Source organism: Corylus avellana, chromosome ca1 (genome assembly GCF_901000735.1).
Source record: "Corylus avellana chromosome ca1, CavTom2PMs-1.0".
Taxonomy (NCBI): Eukaryota; Viridiplantae; Streptophyta; class Magnoliopsida; order Fagales; family Betulaceae; genus Corylus; species Corylus avellana.
The window spans coordinates 48,424,796-48,432,101 of NC_081541.1; positions in this window are offsets into that span (position 1 = coordinate 48,424,796).

Consider the following 7,306-nt stretch of genomic DNA (forward strand, 5'->3'; position numbering starts at 1 on the left):
ATATATATATAACAACGATCACCCTTATATCACATTTTCAAAAAGAAAAAAAAAAACACATTAAAAGAAAGGGCCTTCCAGAAAAGTATTAACAAACATTTTTGAGACCAATGAAACAACAAAGTATAATAATTTATACCATTAGATGAATTATAAACACTAGAACGTGACAATTTCCAGGAAGCCAAACAAGAATGTTTCCATGTGAGATAGGATGCTGAAATGGTAAATTTTTTAAAATTCAAGACAGAATTATGAATAGTGTCAGACCCGTTTGAAGGAGTTGTTGAGAAATAGATTTCTGTGGATTAATGTCTGACCACTCACGCCACACAAGCAAAGGACTCCCACGTTAATGGCATGGGAAGACACCCCAAACTTTTCTTCACTCTCTGAACCCATCAATCACTCTTTTGACTCGTGGAATTTTCACACCATCCAAAGAAATATCACTTCATACTTTATGGTCCACTAAGAAAAAGAGAAATCAACTAACAAGTCATGAGACTTGTCACACCAATACAACTAATAAAGACAAAGCGTGTTTTAGGATACTCTTTTGTATCATGTGAAATTTTCATACCATCTCTCCAAAAAAAGGACTAAGAAGTAGCTAAGAAAAAGAGGATACATAATAACGTCAAGAAATGTCACTTTAGGAGCCATCCTCTAGTCAACTAGTCAACTAGATTTTGTTAGATGGATAGGCTGTGTTTGGCAAAGGGTTAGACCCGATCGAATTCAAAAATTTTAAAAATTCTTCTCAAAACTAACTTTAACATGTTTATATTTTAGATCACATCAATTACTTTTTATTATTATTCAAATAAAAGAATCACTATAAAACAAATTTTTTCACTTTATTATACAAAACATTCTTACTTTTTTTCTTTCATATTAATTAAATCTGTTACAGTACTGTTCCACTCCCTTAGAAAATAATGACATTGTAGAAAAATTATATGTTTTTAGAAAATAATAACATAAAATTAGTCAACTAGAGACAAAATCAAAAAGAACTCAGTAGATTAATTGTGTCTTTAACTTAAATGTCTTCCAGTTGCTTGCTGTAGTCTTTCCTTAACGTGTTGTATTCCTAGTCACATCTTTCTTTACATTTTCGGTAAAAAAAAAAAAAAAATTATATCTTTTATCCATTTATCTACAAGAGATGTAAAAATCCATTATTACATTTTTTTTGAAAATGACATTTTTTTTATTTTTTTATTTAAAAAAAAAACACCATTATTTTACAGAAATAGTTACGTTTTCATAAATGCCACTTATTTTGGGTAAATTACCTGTATTTTTTATTTTTTTGATAAAATAAAAATAAACAAACTGGATAAAAATAAGAAATACAGTGATAATAAAAAATGATTGATGTAATGTAAAAAATAAACATATTAAGGTTAATTTTGATAAGAATTTTTTAGATTTTTAGATCCGGTCAGTTCGGCTCTTTGCCAAACACAGCCGATGTATCTAACAAAATCTAGTTGACTAGTTGACTAGAGGATGGCTCCTAAAGTGTGACATTTCTTGACGTTATTATGTATCCTCTTTTCTTAGTTGCTGCTTTTCTTTGTTTCTTACTCGTCCTTTTTCTCCGATGGTATGGAAAATTTTACATGATACAAAAGCGACTAAGAGTCCAATCCTAAAACACGTTTTCTGTCTTTGAAATGTCAACAACTTATTAGTTGTATTGGTGTGACAAGTCTCATGACTTGTTAGTTGATTTCTCTTTTTCTTAGTGGATCATAAAGTATAAAGTCATAATTTTTTGGATGGTGTGAAAATTCCACGAGTCAAAAGAGTGATTGATGGGTTAAGAGAGTGAAGAAAAGTTTGGGGTGTCTTCCCATGCCATTAACGTGGGGTCCTTCATTCCTTTGCTTGTGTGGCGTGAGCCGTGAGTGGTCGACCTTAACCCACATGAATTTGTTTTTGTTTTTTTTTTTTTTTTTTTTTCTTCAGACAAATGAGTTGTATAAAATGTACTCAAATTAATTAAACAAAATGAAAGGTAATGAATTTACTCGATAGTGGGAGAAACAAAAATTATAAAACCAATTAATCAATACCAATTATACAATAGAATGTTAATTATAAAAAGAATATCATATAAGTCGCATCAATACAAATTTTCAGCTCCTAAAAATCATAGCACATATCTGACTAATGCATTTTTTGTTTTTTTAATCATAACCATTCTCCTACTATTTCAATTAGCACTGAATACGAATCCTCATCATATTATCTGCAATTAAAAAAAAGAGTGTAAGTAGAAATTCCCATCTCCTCCGTTCCAAAGCCAACCCAAACTCCAAATCTAGTAAGCTAGTGAGTTCTTCGGTTCAACTTGAATTTTAATGTCCACAATTGCCAACCCGACCCCAGGTCCAAGCCCAATCTCAATTGTGGGCTATTAAGAAAATGGTATTTGGTAGACCGGCAAGCAGCATATATATATTTCACTTTTAAGGTTGTTACCTACTACAAAACGATAAAAGAACAAAAGTATTCTGCTCTTCACACTCATTTTATCTTAATTGAAGTTGCGTATTTTAAATTGCTTTTTTTTTTTTTTTTTTTTTTTTTGGAAGTGATTGGCATAAGAAATCACTTAAAACATGTCATGTCAGTTGATATAAAATTGATATGATAATGAGTAGTGCAATAATCATTTTCTTCAATTAGAGTTAGAGACATTTTAAGGCAAAAAAATGTCTTTATTTAATTAGCAATGCTCAAATACTGACAATTTGTAAATGTGCCAAATAAAGCGACTAAAATTAAAATTAAGAACGTTTAAACAGTGAAAAAAATGAACATTTTCACTGACATGTCCCCTTTTAAAAGGATACAGTATGTGTACAGTGCACGTCCTCTTTTAGAAGGGGACGTTTTGTGCAGTTTAAATGTCCCTAATCTTAAAAAAATAAAAAAAAATAAAAATCCCAAATATATATATAAAATCAAATTAATTTTTTTTAAAAATAATAATAATAAAATAAAAATAAAAATAAAACAAATTCAAATTAAATTTTTAAATAAAAAAATTAGAGGGGTGGCTACCCATTGTTGGAAGTGGCCTTTGGGGGTGGCTCGGGAGCGACCCCATAGGTGGCAAACCACCCATGGCCACTTTTGGGGTGACTCGCGGGCCATCCCTGAGGCTGGGGTTGGCCTTCGGGTCACCTCGAATCTGCCCAGGGGTGGCTTGCGAGCCACCCCAGAGGTAGTTGGCACCACCCTCGGCTACCTCTAGGGTGGCTTGTGGGCCACCCCAAATCTACCCTGGGGTGGCCTGAACCGACCACCTTTGGGGTGGCTCGCGGGCCACCCCCTCCCTCAAGGGTGGCTGTCAGTTTGGAAACCAGAAGCCACCTAGCCTTTTTTTATTAAAAATAGAAAAAAGGGGGATCGGAGGAGCGATGTCGCTGGAGGTGAGAGAGAGAGAGAGCCAAGTGAGAGAGCTGATATGTGAGAGAAAGATAGCTGAGTGAGAGAAAGAGAGAGCTAACAAAGTGAGAGAGTTGAGAGGGCAAGAGATCGAGGGAGACGGGGTGGGTTGGAGCATGTAGATCAAGGGAGGGGGGGTGTTTTTCGTTGTAGCAACACCCCCCAACTGAGTGGGGACGTAGTTACAGTAAAACGACCCCTCTTTCTGAGAGGGATCGTTTTACTATTGAAACGATCCTTAATGTAGTCGTTTTATTAAAATGACCTTATTACAGAATGTGTCCCTAAACCTTGGTTTTTTTTAGTGGGTGTTGGAATAAATACTCATATAAAAGGGTTCGGAATATTAAACTTGCACCTACAAAGTGATATTCCTATAACGGATAGTAGTGCAAACTCTAGAAATGGGTAAAAAAAATAAAAATAAAATAAAATAAAATAAAATTTGATGTTGCCTGGTTAGTCAAGGCGTGTGCATTTATCTAGGAGGTCAGGATTTTTTTTTAATTTTTTTAATTTTTTAACATTATCCAACGATCAGTGTTGATCATTTGGAGACCTTTTGCTTCAGTCAACTAGTGACACTCAAAGTAGGAAAGAAAACATAATTCATTCCCCTTGGATGTACGTCTAAACCAAACCACAAAGTTACTTTGAGAATTGCATGTTAGCTTCCACATTTGAATTGATTCTTAAATCTTATGGTCCCAATAAAATCTGAGATTGTGATGTAGGGTGGAACGGATACTCGATCAGCTTTATTATAAAGATTATAACTCGAGTTTCGGACATCGGATTGGAGCATGTTTGGTGGTGTTAGAAAGCTAATTCAAATATCTACAAAGTCATATTTCACGCAATTTGACTAATTCCAATGTTTACTAGGTCAAAACGGGTTGCAAAGAACTCCTTGGAACACACGTTTGGACCCGAATTCCTCATGTCTGGACACATTTATGTTTTAGTTTACGTTAATTTATTTCTTTGGTGCTCGTCCAGACAAGAGTATGTCCCGTCCGGACGGCCATCATAAATTTGTTAAAACCGACTTTATTTCATATTATCATTAGGTTTAGGATTGGGGCTATAAATACATGTTTTATAGACCTTATAACAGAGCATTTGTTTGTGAATCAGTTTTTATCAATAAGATTACCCAGAGTTGAGTTTCTTCATTATTTTCCTTTAAACCCTAGAGAATATTTAACGTTTAGAGGAAATTTCTTAGATTCTTTGATCGTATCAAGATCTAGAAATATCTATCCGTTCTTTATTAATGTTCTTCTTTACAGCCAATTTTCATACCAGATCAGAGAAAAAAGAGAACTACTGGACAAATAAAAGAAACAGCTAATTAAGAAAAAAGGATGCATGATAACATCCAGAGAAATGTCACTTTAGGAGCCATCTTCTAGTCAACTAGATTTTTTGAGATGCATGATGCTTTTAGAAAATAATGACATGGTAGGGAAATTATGTTTTTAGAAAATAGTGGCACAAAACTTGACCGATGGTGTTTGTTAAGGCACAAGCATAAAGTAGTGAGGTGATCAGGGGACTAGATTACTACAGTCTTTATCTTCTAGTCAACTAGTCAACTATAGAGACAAAAACATAATCTTGGGTTGTCATATAATCTATGAGGTGAGGATACTCCATTTTCACTTAATTTTTCTAGTCAATAGACAAGGACTTCACGCGATGCGTGCTTGGTAATTCAATCTGTATAAGTTTCTTGACAACTGAGGATAGGAATTTTTTCATTTTGGCTAACATTATTGGAGGTGGTCTTCCACAACATTTTCTTCAATCAACTGAGACTTGACTCTTTTGCATCATGTGAAATTTTCATACCATTAGGCATCATCAAAGAAATGTAAAGAAAAAGAGGACTATGAGACAAAGAAAAGAAGCAGCTCAGAAAAGAGGATGCAGGATAACGTCCAGAGAAATGTCACTTGAGGAGCCATCTTCTAGTCAACTAGTCAACTAGATTTTATTAGATGCATGATGTTTTTAGAAAATAATGACATTGTAGGAAAATTATATTTTTTGTTAAGGCAGAAAGATAAAGTCGTGAGGTGAGGGCCTGATTCGTGAAGGACGTGAGGGGACTAGCTAGATTACTACAACCTCTATCCTCTAGTCAACTAGTCAACTAGAGACAAAAACAAAAACAACTCTGTAGAATGTTTGAAACTTAGAAATTAAAGTCTTCATAATTATATGTTTTTCCTTTTAGTGTTGTATTCCTAGTCACATATTTCTTTACATGTTCGGTAAAAAAAAAAACTGTTTGTTTTCATTCTTTTATAAATATAAATTTACTATTGAATTTTGTAAGATTTACACGTGGGTAATAAAAAAAAAAAAACATTTTCTAAAAAAACCATTATTTTACAGAAATAGTGAAGTTTTCATAAACGCCGCTTTTTTTTTTCTTTTTTTTTTTTCTAAAAAAAAAAAATGCCTTTGATTTTGGCAATGCACTACTGTCGTATTTCTTATATTTATCCAGTTTGTTTATTAAATATTATTTTTTTTAGACAATTGAGTTGTATAAAATGTACTCAAATTAATTAAACAAAATGAAAGGTAATGAATTTACTTGATAGTAGAAAAACAAAAATTATAAAACCAAGTAATCAATACAAATTATACAATAGAATGTTAACTATTAAAAGAATATCAATACAAATTTTCTGCTCCCAAGAAATATCGTCTACCTCACAGATAAAGTATTTGTAACACCTCAATCTCATATAATCTACATATGTTTGCTATTAATTTGATTCCTATTTCCTTCGGCCCAAAGGCAACCCAAACACCAAATCTAGTAAGTTAGTGTGTTCTCCGGTTCAGCTTGAATTTCAACATCCACAATCGCCAACCCGACGCCAGGCCCAAGCCCAATCTCAGTTGCGGGCTATTAAGAAAATGATATTTGGAAAATTGGCAAGCGGTAGGGTATGTATTTATTTATTTTCAGTTTTAAGGTCATCAGCTATTTGCTTATCTACAAAACCATTAAAGAACAAAAAACTATTGTTACTATTCACACTCATTTTATATTGATTGACGTTGTGTATTTTAAATGGCTTTTTTTTTTTTTTTAGGTGATTAGCATGATAAGTCATTTAAAACACGTCACGTCTATTAGTAGTGTGATAACGAGTAGTGCAAGAACCATTTTCTTCAATTGGTGTTGGAATAAACTCTCAATATAAAACGGGTTTGGGATATTAAACTTACACCTATAGAGTTGCTATTCCTGTAAGGGATAGTGCGCACAAAACTCTAGCTAAGAGCATCTTTACCCATACAATCATTAAACCATATGAGGTAAAACTATGGGGTTGAGATTTGGTGCAATATTTTTTATTTGGACCGTCCATTTGAATGGACAAAAAAAAAAAAAAAAAAGTGACTTGCAGTATAAAGTGTGACTATCGAGGTGGCTGAACAACCCCTTTAACCACAAGGGTGGTTTGGCCACCTCAAAATTGGCCAATGGGGATGACCAAGTCCCCCTCATGGCTAAGTGGTTAATTTGGCTACCCCTGAACCACACCTTTCTTTTTTTTTTTTAACTTTTTATCTGGGAGTTCATCTTAAATGAAGGGTCCAAATTTATATAATAGGTATTGCATCTAACCTCAATCCAAACTGTTGCCTATCGAAGAGATCGTCAGCTCTAGTGTCTACCAATATGCTTGCAAAACATGCGAACAGCCAAACAAACAGCCATTGGAGGAAAACAAAAATGGATATCACCCTCTGTTTCCTTTATTTTTTTTTATTTTTTTGCGGATATGGGTCTGGGATAATTATGAGCCTT